Source organism: Drosophila albomicans, unplaced genomic scaffold (assembly GCF_009650485.2).
Source record: "Drosophila albomicans strain 15112-1751.03 unplaced genomic scaffold, ASM965048v2 utg000056l_pilon, whole genome shotgun sequence".
Classification (NCBI taxonomy): domain Eukaryota; kingdom Metazoa; phylum Arthropoda; class Insecta; order Diptera; family Drosophilidae; genus Drosophila; species Drosophila albomicans.
In genome coordinates, this window is record NW_026263672.1 from 64,648 (window position 1) to 82,758 (window position 18,111).

The following is an 18,111-nucleotide window of genomic DNA, read 5'->3' on the forward strand; positions in this document are numbered from 1 at the left end:
TTTTTTTTTTCCTTCATACATTTGTGCAAGTGTCGTGTTCGCGCCATATTTTCTTTCCTTGTACCTTATATATATGTGACACAGCATATATATAAGTACATAAGCGTTCGACCGGCATTTTTCTCAGCCATCTTTTCTACTTTGTGTATACTTGGCACAGTATATATATATATATATATCCTTATATGTATATGTATGTGTAAGTATCTATAAAGTTTAAAAGAGTTCGCTAATATTTTCCGTTTTTGGCCGCGGTTGTGTGTACTTTGCTATTTCTTTTTCTGTCGTATCGCGTTTGTCTGTTTTCTTTTAACACACTCCTGTGTAGGCAAGCGCTCTTCTATTGGTTATATTCAAATAACAAGAGAGTTGCTCCTCTCATAGCAAACGCGCGTAGATCCACTACACTCCATATATATCTATATATATACATATATATATATATATATACACATATACATACGACATATATACATCCACACACAACACACATACACGACACTTACACACATATACACTCCGTATATGGTCCATACATACTGAAGTCCAGTATTATTCGTATAATATATATATATTATATACATACACATACAGATACGTATACTGCTTCACATACATATACACTCCGTATATGTTCCTCATATATTGAAACTATACAGTATAATCAAATCCATTGTTGCATATAATATATATATATTATCCATTATTACACATATATATATACACATATATACACACACATATATATATATACACATATATACACACATATATATATATTATCCATTATTACACATATATATATACACATATATACACACATATATACATATATTATCCACTATTACACATATATATATACACATATATACACACATATATACATATATATTATCCATTATATACACATATATACACACATATATACACATATATTATCCATTTCCGTATACGTATATAAACAGCAGCAATCACACCGAGAAATAAAGATTCACGCTGCTGTTTGTGTTTTACTTAAACATTTTTTGTTTTTTCCAACAGCGATTTTGTTCCTCGTCTGTTTTCTTGTGTCGGCTTTGCTCACTATCCTGTGACAGCCGAAGTTCCTTTCCACTTGTGCTTGCTTTCGTCTGTCCGCTTTACCGTGAATCTTTGTTGAGAAAAGACTCTAAAGTGACTGCCGAAGCATAGTATGTCCAAGAGCCAAAAGAGCGAAAAGGACTCAAAACACTCGTTAAAGCTTCCGACCACATCTCGTCGCCTGTCGTCCGCTTCGCCCGTTCCTTCGGGGTCCAAATCCGCCACACCTGCCGCTCAACTCCCAGTAAAGGTCGATCGTCCGTCGCCGTCTGCTTCTGCAAAGACTCCGCTGTTGCGTACATCTTCGACTGCTCTACGTAGTCAGGCAACTACCCGTTCCGTCCAAGCTAAATTTAGCAAAACCCGTGCAATGGCTCTCAGCAACTTCGTCGCCGTCTCTGACAGACTGGTGCACTTCGAGAGTCGGGTCAGAGGGCCTGCAGCCGAAGATGACAATGTACACACGTACGAAAATCCGTCGTGACCGGCTGCAAGTCCTCTGGGACAATGTCGAAGCCGCTTATTCCACATGCGCTGATGCACTGCATCAAGACGGCGACAGTGAAGGCACACAGGCGATGGAGGCAAAATACGATCACTGCTATGCAGTGTACGAGCGGTGTCTCGCCCGTGTTAAGGGGCAAATTACCCAGGTTTCCGGGTCCAGCAGGAGTGAAGCATCCGTTCCTCCTGTATACTCCAGTGGCTGCCGGATCCCTCCAGTCGACACCGAAGTGTTCCGTGGGGATTACTTGCGGTGGCCGACTTTCCGTGACCTTTTCACGGCCATCTATGTCAACAATCCAAGGTTGACTCCGGTCGAGAAACTTTTCCATCTGAATTCGAAGACCGCAGATGAGGGCCAATGAAATAGTAGCCAAATTTCCGCTGACGAACGATGGTTTCGCGTCGGCTTGGGGTGCTCTCTGCGAACGTTTTGAGAACAAGCGCTTGTTAATAACAAGCCAGTTGAAGATCCTATTTAACCTGTCCACGGTTACCCAAGAGTCGGGAGCAGCTATCAAGGAGCTGCAGAGCACGATTCAGCGTTGCTTGACCGCTCTTGAGCATTCAGACATTTCCGTCTGTAGCCCGTTCGCAGATTGCATCCTCGTTTTCCTCTGCTCGTCCAAACTTCCCAAGCTCACACTCTCGTTGTGGGAGCAATCGTTGGTGGACAAAGCGAAAATTCCCGCATGGCAGGATATGAGCACGTTCCTCAATGAGCGCTACCGTACGCTCGAAGCGATTGAGGACGTAAAACAGACCGCCAATTCACAGATCGCGACTGCAGGACCATCCCGTCCGCAGAATTCAAAGCGAGTCAACTCCTTTGAGGCCCGAATCACTCCGAAAGGCAAATCGTGTGACTTGTGCTCAAAGGAGAATCACCCTGTCCGGGTGTGTCCGCGTTTTTTGCAAATGTCGGTCAACGAAAGAATGACATACATCAAACAGAAAAGTCTCTGTTTGAACTGTTTCGCAAAAGGTCACCAACTCCGAGAGTGTAAGAGTGCGCACAATTGCTTTACATGCAAAGGGCGGCACAACACTCTTCTCCATCGGGGTGACAGTGCCCACAATGGTGCCTCTTCTTCTTCTTCCTCCAATATACAGTCCACTCCAAATCCAACGGCAACAAATGTGCAGAATTTCTTTGCCAATAATGCTCAGAACGTCCTTCTCGGCACGGCGGTCATCAATGTTTGCCACTTGGGCACTACATATACCGCACGTGCGCTAATTGATTCCGGGTCCGAAGCGACCTTCATTTCTGAGCGTTTGTTCCAACGCATTAAGTTGCCTTTCCAATCCGTGCGAGCCCAGGTATCCGGGCTAAATCACGCAGTTGCGGCCCAATCGCAGAAGTTATGTCACTTCAGCATTGGTTCTCCGACGAAGCCGAGGCTCCATATCGAGACTTCGGCATTCGTAATTCCACAGTTGGCAGGCAAACTGCCCTCCTTCGATATGCCGCGAACTTTCCTCAAGGATCTACCAGCGATAGAACTGGCAGATCCACACTTCTACAAGAGCGCTCAGATCGATATACTAATCGGCGCGGATATCCTTCCGTCGGTCATCTTGAGCGGCTCCCGGCCAAACATTTGTGGCTCACTCCTTGGGCAGGAACCGTGTTTGGCTGGATTCTTACCGGCCCCGTCTCCCAGAGTACGTCGACAACTGTTTCTGCGTTTTCGACGAGAGTCGCTCTCCAAGCAGACGAACAGCTCGACAGCCTACTTTCCAAATTTTGGGAGGTGGAGGATATTCCAGCGAAGCTGATAAAGGAGTCAGACTTCGTTTGCGAAGGAAACTTCGTTAAGACTACTTCTCGTAGCAAATGTGGCAGATATCGGGTGACTCTTCCATTCCGGAAGCCCGATGGCATTGAACTGGGTCATTCCAGATCTATAGCGCTGGCTCAATTCCTCAAGAACGAGAATCGTTTGTCAAGAAACGATTCTCTAAAGGAACAGTACAATGCCGTTCTCCAGGAGTACGTGGACTTGGGTCATATGACACCCATATCGCCTCAGGCGATTGGCACGACTCCTAATTTCTACTTGCCTCACCACGCCGTGTTCAAACCAGATAGCACCACAACGAAGGTGCGGGTCGTTTTCAACGCATCTTGTCCATCCTCAAATGGCAAGAGTCTGAATGATGTCCTTCATTCAGGGCCCATTCTCCAATCGGATCTCACATTGCAGATCCTCCGATGGCGATACTATCGATATGTGTTCAATGCGGACATAACGAAGATGTATCGCCAAATCCTCATAGACTCAAAGCACACACCGTTCCAACGAATTCTGTTCCGCACGTCGGACGGTGTGATCCGTGACTTTGAGTTGAACACAGTGACATTCGGTGTCAACTGTGCGCCTTTCCTGGCTCTACGAGTCCTCCAGCAACTTGCTGATGACATACGCTTGGAGTATCCTCTCGCAAGCCAAGTCATCTCCAACAACATGTACGTGGACGACGTCCTAGCGGGGACACACACAAGAGAGGAGGCCATCCGGACCATTACGGAAGTGTGTGCAGCCCTGGACAGTGCTGGCTTCCCGCTGAGGAAGTGGACGTCGAACCATAAGAGCGTGCTGAAGGACATTCCAAAGGACCATCTACTACGAGAAGACTTCCTCGAACTCGAAGACTCTAGTACGGCGAAAACTCTGGGCATCAGGTGGCAAGCTCACGATGACGAGTTCTTCTTCATGCCACCAGAAGTTGCCCATCAGGACTCCTACACGAAGAGGGAAGTGCTTTCGCAAATCGCTAAGCTTTTCGACCCAGCCGGGTGGCTGGCTCCTTTCGTTATCCGAGCCAAAATCTTCATGCAGGAGATTTGGCTGAGAACGCTCGAATGGGACGAGCATCTACCCACGGATCTTTCACTCCAATGGAAGGAGTACCTCCAGAGCTATCCTGCTCTGGGAAAGATCCGGATTCCAAGATGGGTCCAATTCCAGACACGAGTGAAGCTCCAGTACCACGGATTCTGTGATGCGTCAGAACGGGCGTATGGAGCAGCGATCTATGTCCGTGTGGAGACGGCGAACAAGGTTTCCACACATCTCCTTACTGCGAAGACAAAGGTGGCTCCGGTCAAGTCTCTCTCAGTGCCACGTCTGGAGCTTTGTGGCGCAGTCCTGTTGGCTGAGTTATCTGTAGCCCTCCTCCTGAATCTGCCAGCAGAAAGTTTCCAGACTTTCTTTTGGACCGACTCAACAATTGTTCTCGCCTGGTTGAACAAGCCACCCTGCCGATGGACAACATTTGTGGCCAATCGAGTGGCCAAGATTGTCCAAGCCAGCGACGCCAAGAACTGGTCGCATGTGCGATCCGAGCACAATCCGGCAGATCTTGCAAGCCGTGGTGTCCTGCCACAAGAATTGGTTCGTAATCCGTTTGTGGTGGCATGGACCAGAGTGGCTTCATCTCCCGTCGGATCAATGGCCAACTTCTCCAAGTCCCATTCCGGAGACTCTGCTGGAGCAGCGGATTAAGTGCAACGTCGCTAAGATACCTCCGACTCCCGACTTCCTGAGCAAGTTCTCTGAGTTTGGCAGGGCACTGCGCACGTCTGCCTATGTTCTCCGATTCATCGATAGGAGTCGGAAGTTGGCAGTTCCAAGCTCTACCGTGGTTCAGGCGGATGAGCTGTCACGGATCCAAGAGCGGCTAATCGTCATGGCTCAACATCACACTTTTCCACAAGAATACCAATGTCTGCAGTCCAAGCAGCAGGTTCCTTCCTCAAGTTCAATCCGAAACTTGAACCCTTTCCTCGATGGCAAGGGGATTCTACGGGCCTGTGGGCGTCTGAGGGCGTCCCACTCGCTGCGTTACGATGAGAGTCATCCAATCATCCTATCGTATTCCTCGTCCTTTGCACGACTACTGGTTCGTTTCACCCATCGTATATCCTTACATGGGGGTAACCAAGTCGTTATGCGGCTGATCCGTTCCAGGTTCTGGATTCCCAAATTGAAGGTCCTCGTTAAATCCACCATCAACTCCTGCAAGGTTTGCGTCATCTACAAGAAGAGATTGCAGACCCAAATGATGGGGGACTTGCCCAAGGAAAGGGCGTCCTACTCGAGACCTTTCACGCACACTGGAGTCGACTTCGCCGGCCCATTCGAAATAAAGAATTACACTGGCCGAGCCTGCCTCATCACCAAGGGGTATGTCTGCGTCTTCGTGTGCTTCAGCACGAAGGCGATCCACTTGGAGGCAACATCGGATCTCACGACGGAGAAATTCCTGGCCGCATTCTCCCGTTCATCGCACGGCGCGGGTGTCCACACCAAATGTACTCGGACAACGGGAAAACCTTCGTGGGAGCTGACAAGGTGATCTCCAACGACTTCTGGAAGCGACGAGGGAGTGCATCATCGCACAACACGCCCACAAGAGCCTATCCTGGCACTTCAACCCGCCGGGCGCCCCGCATATGGGTGGATTATGGGAAGCCGGCGTAAAGAGTTTTTAAGGCACTCTTTTACAAGGCGACATCCACCTCGAAATATACGTTCGAAGAGTTGTCCACTCTTCTCGCTAAAATCGAAGCCTGCCTGAATTCGAGGCCGATTTCCCCTATGTCCGAGGATCCGTCGGATTTACTAGCGCTCACTCTGGGCCATTTCCTCATAGGTGGCCCTCTTATTTCGGTGTTTGAACCACCAATTAACCAACCGGCCACCTCCATCCTCAATCGATGGCAGCGACTGAAGGCTCTTCACCAACAATTTTGTTTCCGTTGGAAAGATGAGTACCTGAAGGAGCTGCACAAACGGATTAAATGGCAATCCCCTACCCGGAACCTTCGGATCGGTGACATGGTCGTCATAAAGGAAGACAACCTCCCCTCTAACGAGTGGCGCCTAGGACGGGTGCTGACGACGTGTCCAGGCACCGACGCCAAGGTCGAGTGGTAGATGTGCTCACGGCGCGGGGTACCATCCGAAGACCCGTTGCCAAACTTATTCTACTCCCGATGGACAGCAAGACTGACCCCTCCACGTCAGAAGGACTGAAGGAAGAATAACATCCTATCCTGTACTCTTATTCGTCGTCCTGTGTTGTCCTATGCTGTCCTGTTCCGTGTGTCATTGACATTGCAAAGAGGCTATTACAATAATCGTTTGTTTCTTTTTTGTTTTCGTTTCATGTAGTATGCCATCGCACGCATCCACCCATCAGAACCGCCCCGCTGGCACCAACTCGTTCCGGTGTCGCGTGTGCCGTGGGATCCACCCACTCCGGAAATGTCAGCGATTCCTGAGGCTGACAGCGGAGAAACGGTTGAGAGCAGTACTCATCAACAAGTACTGCTCTAACTGTCTGGCCCACCAGCACTCCGGGCAATCCTGCCGCAGCGCGGGAAGGTGCAGGGTGTGTCGGGGGGATCACCACACACTGCTGCATTTCAAGGAGGCACGCAGCGCTCACCCCAACCGTCAGCGACGAGGCGAAGACCAACCGGTCTCCACCCGGTCCCGAACCCCAACAAGGCCACGCTCGCCAAGGCCGCGCTCGCCAAGGCCGCGCTCGCCAAGGCCGCGCTCGCCAAGGCCGCGCTCGCCAAGGCCGCGTTCGCCACGGCCACGCTCGCCACGGTCACGCTCCCGCTCGCCGTCACCCCATCGACCGGCCTCGCCGATGTCCGAGGAGGCCTTTCCGACGTCGCTCGCATCCTTGCTGCAGGACAAGGCTGTGAGCATACTTCCGACGGCCAACATCCTGATCGACACCGGATGCAAAACATTTGAGATGCGAGCGCTGATCGACCCGTGCGCGGCGACCAGCCGTATCAGCGCATCTTTGGCAACAGCCTACCGGCTATCCGTCACCCGCGTTGGTACGGAAGGCGTCTGCACGGCGATCATCCGCTCACGGACATCCGAGTTCCGTCGAAAGGTGCTGCTGCAGGTGGACTCGCAACTCTGCAGCCGCACCCCCTCCGACCCGTCGATGGCGAGAACTTGGAGCAATTCCGCAGCATCACGCTCGCCGACGAACGCTGGTTCCAGCCATCGACGGTGTCCCTGGTGCTCGGCACTGATGTGTATCCTCACATCATCCTACCTGGCCTCCTGCCGAGCACCAACGGTTTGCCAATGGCCCAGAATTCCACCTTGGGTTGGATTCTGTCCGGTCCATTTGGACAAATGATACCGTTTTGCAACTCATTGCAAGGGGGGGAGGATGTTGATGCCAGATGACTGCAGGTGTGACCACTCAGGCCAGCTGACAGTGTGGTCGCGATCGAGAGTTATCGATAGCGACAAAGCTAGTATACTGTGCGTGTGACCGTGTCATACGCACAGACACACTGTTCTTGGTTTCCTCTGAAGATGGTCACCCTGCCCTTTTTTAGTGCTTTTTTCCATTCCGCCTTCTTTCTTATGTTCAAATTTTTCTTCTGCACAACAGCACATGTATATTTTCAAGTGGAAATAAAACGCAATACAAGTTACAAGTTTATATTAATTACAAGTGAAAGTGTTATTATTTTTCAACAAGCGTCGCCCCCCTGCACACCATTAATGCAGCTTTGGCTGCCTCGCTGGTGCTGGCCTTGTCCTCCTTAACGGCTTTTTTGGCATTCTTGCGCTTTATTTCTCCAGGCTCGGAGTCGCTGGAGTCAGTATTTTTATATTTAATGTTGCCCTTCTTCTCTAGGCGGCTGGGCTTGCCAGCTCATGGTGAGAAATTTGACGCGAATTCGAATTTTAAAGGAGTTCGAAATTCGCGCCAAGCTTTCAAATGTATGAAGAGGTTCTTGTCTTTAGTAATCTTTTGAAGGTTCAATGTTTCGCGATTTGGGTGGTGTTTGTGTCCTTGCTATATCGATGGTTCGTGACTTGGATAGGGGTTGATGTTTTGCTATTTCAATGGTTCGTGTCTTGGGTGATGTTTTGCGACTTTGCTAAACAGCTGACACCGAGCTTTTAGCTTTAAAGTTTTTATAAGCTCACGACTTTGGTAAAGTTCGAACAGCTGTGATGTAGCTTTAAAGCTCAATAGCTTCAAAAGCTTGGAAATTTTCCACGCACGTGGTTATTTTTGCAATTGGAAAAACTCAATTTTTTCACAATATTAAGAGTGTCACTGTCACTGAAATATTCGCACTTTGTTGCATTTATGCTCCCACACAGGGAAATCTAAATTCCGTCTCTGTCGGTAATGTTTTATAGGTTTTCTATGGTTCTCACACGGAGCACACACGGAGGCACGTCTGTTCACTTCGAAAGTTCGATCGCGACTAAAACCTATACATGGTGGCAGTATGTGCTCATCACGTATATATGTATTGGATGCATATATTTCAGTTTGTATATTAACTAATAATTATGTTATTATTATTAATTAATTATTAGTCTCATCCGATATAAAAATTGATACTATTATATGGTTATATAATTATTAATATTATATAAGCATATAATGTATTAAATGTCTTTTTCAAAAGAAGACGGTGTTTCGTAGCTAAAGAATTAATATTTTGTGAATAATTGAAAAATCCTCTAGGACACTATTGTGGAGGTTTTTACTTATATAATATTGTCTACACGTAAATGCAAAATTAGATAAAATTATCAATGTGTCATCAAAATAAAATAGTTTTTTTATTCAATTAATGAATTTAAATTATAAATATTGCATGTGTGATATAATATATTTAGTAAGTTGAATATAAATGATATTTTTGAACGATTATATGCATATATATTTTATATATAAGTATATATATTTATATAAACATTTGTGAATTATAACTAGCGAACGTGAATGCTATCTAATTATGGCCACATTCGTATAGTACATGTCAAGTATAACATATATATAGTAATATATCCACCACCAGAATAATTTCTCGTACATGACAAACACTCACAATTATTCCCCTTCCAAATTCTTTCCCACAAATCATATCATAAACATAAACATTTGTCGCGACGGCACCAACTGTCACAAACAAAAAGATCCTATTACATTGGCGATCGTGCCACTTCCAAAAAATCCAAAGTCCATTAAAAATTTCCATTTACAACTTGAGACTCAGCATTACTGCACTAACACAAACACAAAACATCACACGTATGTTAGCCCTAAGTCGTAATAAGAACTTTCATGTTAGAGCTCAGCATATTGTGAGTTCAGTTTTTAAAGACACTTTCCTCGCTTAAGACGCAGTAGCCCCGCGAACTTATAAATAAAAAATAAAGTAGTCTATTAAGTAAACAAAAATAAATCCTTGTGTTTTATTTTTTTTTACTGTTCGTGCACCGCGAACATCTAATTGGCGCAGCCGGTAGGATACGTCGTACTAGTTACTGAATCAACGAAGCAGTCGTGAACCGCTAGAAGGACTCTAACATTGTCCTGGGTAAACGCGTCCTAGTTGTGAACTATACAAAACGTATCCGCAAAAAGAACATCTACGTGTGTGAGTGAATTATCAAAACGGGCAATACAAAACATTGCAAAAAAAACCCGAACCACGTGTGTAAATCAATAACAAATCAAAACATGGCAACCGAACTAACAGAAGCACACTTAAACCAGTGTATAAATCAAATCAAACACGTGCCAGCGTTTGATAACGGAGCAGAAAATTTGTCGGCATTTATAAAGAGAATAGATTTTATTCTGTCTCTATACCCAACAACTGATGTACGCCAAAGCAGCGTAATCTTCGGTGCTATTGAACGACAACTGGATGGAGAAGCCTTGCGTACATCCCAGATTACGCAATCCAACAATTGGATGTCGCTGAGATCGTCCCTAATCGAGGAATTCAGGACACAGACACCTTATGAAGAGTTACTAAGAAGACTATACAACACCAACTGGAATGGAAGTCTACGTAAGTTCGTCGAAGAGCTCGAGAGAAAATCCTATATTGTTAGCAATAAGTTAGCACTAGACACTGACAGTAGCACAGCAATAATATACAGAAATGCATTAAAAATTACTACAAAAAATGTAATAACCAGAAAATTACCAGACAGGATATACATGACCTTAGCAAGGCATGATATAACTTCAATAAGCAAGCTAAAAGCAGTTGCTCAAACAGAAAGCATTTATGAGTCTTATGAGACTCAGAATAACCATAAAAGCGAAAACAAACAGTCGCAGAAATCAAAATAAATCTTACACAAACTATTCAAACAATTATCATTCAGATGATTTGTCCAATTCGAAACCACAAAACAATTACTCGAATTCAAATCAGAATAATCAAAACCTTCACCAAGAATTCAATAAAAACTTAATGAAGCTCAAACCCAAAACCCTTATAACTATTCGAGGGATACCTCAACAAGCCGTGGCCTAACCCACCGATGAAAGAGACAAAGGAAAGCCAAAGTGGCCAGTTCAAAATGGAGCAAGGTGAAAATTTTCATCAAAGTGCCTCGGAACAAAATGCAGAACAAACACACCATACATAAAAATCAAAAATGAATGAAGTAAACCTAAAATGTATCATTGATACAGGTTCTTCAATAAACCTTTTAAAACAAAATAATTTCAGTTTTCCGACTTATAAAATCCAATCAATGTCCAAACAATTAATGGCACTACTGAATTATCAGAAAGTATACTTTTTGGTCCCAGTAGACTTTGCCCAATAAACACAAAAATTTTACATTCATAATTTTTCTGAAAATTATGACATGCTATTAGGAGAGAGAATACTTAAAAGCCAGTAAAATCCCAAATTGATTATGAAGATGGCACAGTTACATTAGGAGAATATAAATTTAAATTTCAAAATGAAGAAGAAAATTCTGAAGAAACTAACACAGAAAACTACGCAAACCCACCTTTGACCGAAGATAGGCCCTTCAATTTCGCAATTGAAGATGAATTAAAGGAGTGTAATGAGTTCAGATTAGAACATCTTAACACTGAAGAGGTAGAAGAATTAAAAAAGATTTTATATGAATTTCGCGATATTCAGTACCGGAAGGTGAAAATTTGACTTTCACCAGTACGATTAAGCACTTAATTCAAACGAAACACGAAGACCCAATATATAAAAGACCCTACAAGTATCCACAGGCTTACGATCAAGAGGTCAATAAACAAATTAACGAAATGATAGAGCAGGGCATAATTAAAAAAATCAAAATCCCCTAATTGTTCGCCCATCTGGATTGTTCCAAAGAAAAATGGACGCTTCAGGAAAGCAAAAATTCCGGTTAGTCATTGACTACCAAAACCTCAATGAAAATAACCATTGACGACAAATTCCCCATACCAAATATGGGATGAGATCCTAGATAAGTTAGGCAAATGCCAATACTTCACTACGATCGATCTTGCAAAGGGTTTCCATCAAATCCAAATGGATCCCGATTCAATTGCAAAAACTGCCTTTTCAACCAAGCATGGTCACTACGAATTTACTCGTATGCCCTTTGGGCTTAAAAATGCTCCAGCGACTTTCCAGCGCTGTATGAATAACCTACTTGAAGATCTGATTTTCAAGGATTGTCTAGTTTACTTAGATGATATTATTATCTACTCCACTTCATTGGAAGAGCATATATCATCCATTTCGAAAGTCTTCTCAAAACTTCGGGAAGCAAATTTGAAATTACAATTAGACAAATGCGAATTCATGAAAAAGGAAACTGATTTCCTCGGGCATGTAATCACCACGCAAGGTATATAAACCAAATCCAAACAAAATTAAGGCAATTGTTGAATTCCCAATACCAAAGACACCAAAAGAAATCAAATCATTCCTAGGTTTATGCGGATTTTATCGCAAATTTATACCCAATTTCGCAAATATTGCAAAACCCATGACAACAAAGTTGAAGAAAAACGCCACCATAAACATAAAAGATCCCACTTATGTGTCAGCATTTGAAAAATTCAAAGTTTTAATAACGTCCGATCCGATACTAGTTTATCCAAATTCGAGAAACCATTCTCATTGACTACAGATGCTAGCAACTTCGCTATAGGCGCCGTTCTATCACAGGAACACAAACCCATTTGCTATGCAAGTCGAACTTTAAACGAACACGAATCAAACTATTCAGCTATAGAGAAAGAACTATTAGCTATCGTGTGAGGGGCACCAAATATTTCCGTTCTTACCTATTCGGTAGAAAATTCCAGATCTTAAGCGATCACAAACCACTAGTTTGGCTCAGTAACATTAAAGAACCAAACATGAAATTACAAAGATGGAAAATCCGATTAAACGAATACGATTATCAAATCAAGTATTTACCAGGAAAAGAAAATAACGTAGCAGACGCACTTTCACGTATAAAAATAGAAGAGAATTTCTTAGGAGAAGATGCAATTACCACAGGAGCAACTATACATAGTGCTCAAGAGGACAGTCAATATCACATACCAATAACTGAAAGACCTTTAAACTACTTTAACAGGCAAATAGAATTCATAAAAGGTGATGATAATAAAGTTGAAACAAACCACTATTTTCATAAACTTAACATAAAAATTTCTTATAAGGAAATAAATAATCAAAGCAAAATTTTGGAAGAAGAAAAACAATTAAATTCATTAATTTTTAACATTGAACATTTTACCGAATATATAGAAGACATCGAACTAAGCCTACAATTAACTCGCTTAGGAATATTTAATCCAAAATTACTTAAACACGATCAAATAGATCACATTAATCACGAAAAGTTGATGAATATTAAAACTTCTGCTTGGTTCAGTACACTTACAAATGAAATTTTCATCATGTCCCATATTCCATTGAGTAATCTTGAAACCAAAACTTTCCAAGTAATCCCTTACCCAGATAAGAATGGACAAAATCATCAATGAAAGTGTTGAAGGAAAATTTTATTTACACAATAACTTTGTTTCGAATTCAATCTCTAAAAAAGATCATAAATGACCAATGCATAATAAAAACATGAAACTCCAGTTTGCACTTTAATAAATATCGTAAACAAGAATTTATACAAATAGTAGAACCAAACATCATAATAACCTGGAACTTAACCAGAACCAAACTAAATCAAAATTGTAATGATTTAGAAATATACATCGAAAAAGATAAAATAATAAAATATTTAATTGTACCATTGAATTAAAAAATGTTAAAATTTCAAATAGAGCGCAACAATTTACAACTATTATGTTTACAGAATACAATGTAACTAAAATAGAACCACTATCACACATTGAAATAAAAGAAATGATTATGTATAACAATAGAGAAAACAATAATTATAAATATCCAATAATTATGATTGTATTAATTTAATCCTCATTGTTATATACAACTTAGTGAATAAGAAAATTAAAACACTATTCAACATAATAACACAAAAATTTGTAAGAACACATGACACAGACATAAGTGCTAATGCTGAAACCGATAATATTGAAATTCCAGTCCCACTTATGTACCCGAACTAAACGCTTGAGGACAAGCTAACCTCTATAGGTTGGGGGAGTAATATATCCACCACCAGAATAATTTCTCGTACATGACAAACACTCACAATTATTCCCCTTCCAAATTCTTTCCCACAAATCATATCATAAACATAAACATTTGTCGCGACGGCACCAACTGTCACAAACAAAAAGATCCTATTACATTGGCGATCGTGCCACTTCCAAAAAATCCAAAGTCCATTAAAATTTTCCATTTACAAACTTGAGGACTCAGCATTACTGCACTAACACAAACACAAAACATCACACGTATGTTAGCCCTAAGTCGTAATAAGAACTTTCATGTTAGAGCTCAGCATATTGTGAGTTCAGTTTTTAAAGACACTTTCCTCGCTTAAGACGCGTAGCCCGCGAACTTATAAATAAAAATAAAGTAGTCTATTAAGTAAACAAAAATAAATCCTTGTGTTTTATTTTTTTTTACTGTTCGTGCACCGCGAACATCTAATTATATATATATACAATTATTGAATATTATCGTTTGTTATTCAAAAATATTTGTGAGTTGTCATGTATTTTACATATTTGAAGATTTATGTAATTATATTTTAAATATATTTACATAATGAAATGAACATTATTCTGGTTGATCCTGCCAGTAGTTATATGCTTGTCTCAAAGATTAAGCCATGCATGTCTAAGTACACACGAATTAATAGTGAAACCGCAAAAGGCTCATTATATCAGTTATGGTTCCTTAGATCGTTAACAGTTACTTGGATAACTGAGGTAATTCTAGAGCTAATACATGCAATTAAAACACGGACCTTCTGGAACGTGTGCTTTTATTAGGCTAAAACCAAGCGATCGCAAGATCGTTACACTGGTTGAACTCTAGATAACATGCAGATCGTATGGTCTCATACCGACGACAGATCTTTCAAATGTCTGCCCTATCAACTTTTGATAGTATTTTGGTAGTATCTAGGACTACCATGGTTGCAACGGGTAACGGGGAATCAGGGTTCGATTCCGGAGAGGGAGCCTGAGAAACGGCTACCACATCTAAGGAAGGCAGCAGGCGCGTAAATTACCCACTCCCAGCTCGGGGAGGTAGTGACGAAAAAATAACAATACAGGACTCATATCCGAGGCCCTGTAATTAGAATGAGACCACCTTAAATCCCTTAACAAGGACCTATTGGAGGGCAAGTCTGGTGCCAGCAGCCGCGGTAATTCCAGCTCCAATAGCGTATATTAAAGTTGTTGCGGTTAAAACGTTCGTAGTTGAACTTGTGCTTCATACGGGTAGTGCAACTTACAATTGTAGTTAGTACTATACCTTTATGTATGTAAGCGTATTACCGGTGGAGTTATAATATATAATTAGGTACTTGTACTTTTTTATATGTTCCTCCTATTTAAAAAACCTGCATTAGTGCTCTTAATCGAGTGTTATTGTGGGCCGGTACAATTACTTGGAAAAATTAGAGTGCTTAAAGCAGGCTTCAAATGCCTGAATATTCTGTGCGTGGGATAATGAAATAAGACCTCTGTTCTGCTTTCATTGGTTTTCAGATCAAGAAGTAATGATTAATAGAAGCAGTTTGGGGGCATTAGTATTACGACGCGAGAGGTGAAATTCTTGGACCGTCGTAAGACTAACTTAAGCGAAAGCATTTGCCAAAGATGTTTTCATTAATCAAGAACGAAAGTTAGAGGTTCGAAGGCGATCAGATACCGCCCTAGTTCTAACCATAAACGATGCCAGCTAGCAATTGGGTGTAGCTACTTTTATGGCTCTCTCAGTCGCTTCCCGGGAAACCAAAGCTTTTGGGCTCCGGGGGAAGTATGGTTGCAAAGCTGAAACTTAAAGGAATTGACGGAAGGGCACCACCAGGAGTGGAGCCTGCGGCTTAATTTGACTCAACACGGGAAAACTTACCAGGTCCAGGTGATAGCTTTCTCGAAGAAAGTGCATGGCCGTTCTTAGTTCGTGGAGTGATTTGTCTGGTTAATTCCGATAACGAACGAGACTCAAATATATTAAATAGATATCTTCGGGATTATGGTGTTGAAGCTTATATAGCTTTCATTCATGGTGGCAGTAAAATGTTTATTGTGTTTGAATGTGTTTATATAAGTGGAGCCGTACCTGTTGGTTTGTCCCATTATAAGGACACTAGCTTCTTAAATGGACAAATTGCGTCTAGCAATAATGAGATTGAGCAATAACAGGTCTGTGATGCCCTTAGATGTCCTGGGCTGCACGCGCGCTACAATGAAAGTATCAACGTGTATTTCGTAGACCGAGAGGTCCGAGTAAACCGCTGAACCACTTTCATGCTTGGGATTGTGAACTGAAACTGTTCACATGAACTTGGAATTCCCCGTAAGTGTGAGTCATTAACTCGCATTGATTACGTCCCTGCCCTTTGTGCACACCGCCCGTCGCTACTACCGATTGAATTATTTAGTGAGGTCTCCGGACGTGATCACTGTGACGCCTTGTGTGTTGCGGTTGTTTCGCAAAAGTTGACCGAACTTGATTATTTAGAGGAAGTAAAAGTCGTAACAAGGTTTCCGTAGGTGAACCTGCGGAAGGATCATTATTGTTTTAATGCATCTAACCGTTAATAAATTAAATTTGTTTTTCTCTTTTAGGGAATTGCAATATTTAATAAATTATGTAACTAATAAATATAAATATTTTATTCAATCATATGAGATACAATAATGCAACAATTTTGTACCTGTTTGCAGGTTAACGCTTTACATATGTTGATCATAATAAATAAATTTAGCTAAAATATACTTGTCATATATCTTATTATTATCGATTATGTAAGACTAAGACATTTCGCAACATTTATTTAGGTATAAAAAAAAATTTTATTGAAGGAATTGATATACTATATGCCAGTAAAATGGTGTATTTATACCCGCTACCCATAGGGTACATAGAAGGGTATTATAACTTTGTGCCGGCAGGAAATGTAACAAATGTATGTAACAGGTAGAAGGAGTCATCTCCGACCCTATAAAGTATATATATTCTTGATCAGCGTCAACAGCCGAGACGATCTAGCCATGTCCGTCTGTCCGTCTGTGTGTCTGTGTGTCTGTCCGTCCTTCCGTATGAACACCTAGATCTCAGAGACTATAAGATATAGAGCTATAATTTATTTTCGACAACATTTGTTATGTTTGCACGCAGATCAAGTTTGTTTCAAATTTTTGCCACGCCCACTTCCGCCCCCGTAAATCAAAAAAATCGAATAACAAGCGTAATTTTAAAGCTAGAGCTATGAATTTTGGTAGATACAATAATTTCTATAGTAGTTATGTTTCCTGGAAATTTGGTTGCGATCAGATAAAAATTGTGGAAGTTATTAAAGAAATACTTTTGTATGGGCAAAAACGCCTACTTACTTAGTCTTAGTTACTTTGTCTGACAATCTGGTATATTGTGCCGTCTATGGTATATTTTGAATGCGGTACTATATCTATATACCACATATACCATTTGGTATATTTTTTAGTATTTTGTGGTACATTAGTATATTTTGAGAAATATACCGCAAAATATATTGCTTTTATTCAAAATGGGTAGCGGGTATCTCACAGTCGAGTACACTCGACTGTAGCTTTCTTACTTGTTTTAATTTCTTTCAATAAAAATATTATTGACGTAATGAAATAAAAAAAAAATTGTATCACTCTAAGCGGTGGATCACTCGGCTCATGGGTCGATGAAGAACGCAGCAAACTGTGCGTCATCGTGTGAACTGCAGGACACATGAACATCGACATTTTGAACGCATATCGCAGTCCATGCTGTTATGTACTTTAATTAATTTTTTAGTGCTGCTTGGACTACATATGGTTGAGGGTTGTAAGACTATGCTAAATAAGTTGTTTAAAATTTTTCGGAATTTTAAGCACATTGTATATTATTGGATAATATAAGTGTGAATCTAAAAAGTTCTCGCTTAAGATATTCATAATATGAATTTATAAATGAAAATACTAAAACTCTGTTGCATGAGAAATTTGAAGAATTATATGTTCTTTATTCATTTCAAATAATATTGAGGAATG

The 18,111-nt window shown here is 41.7% G+C and overlaps 1 non-coding gene and 1 pseudogene across 1 annotated transcript; both read left to right on the plus strand.

Moving 5' to 3' along the window:
• Positions 1 to 1,535: 1,535 nt before the first annotated feature.
• On the plus strand, positions 1,536 to 6,085 carry LOC127566355 (uncharacterized; annotated as a pseudogene).
• Positions 6,086 to 17,727: 11,642 nt separating this feature from the next.
• Positions 17,728 to 17,906, plus strand: LOC117577354 (5.8S ribosomal RNA). Its single transcript, XR_004573138.1, has one exon. It is a non-coding gene; the product is annotated as a 5.8S ribosomal RNA (ribosomal RNA).
• Positions 17,907 to 18,111: the final 205 nt, after the last annotated feature.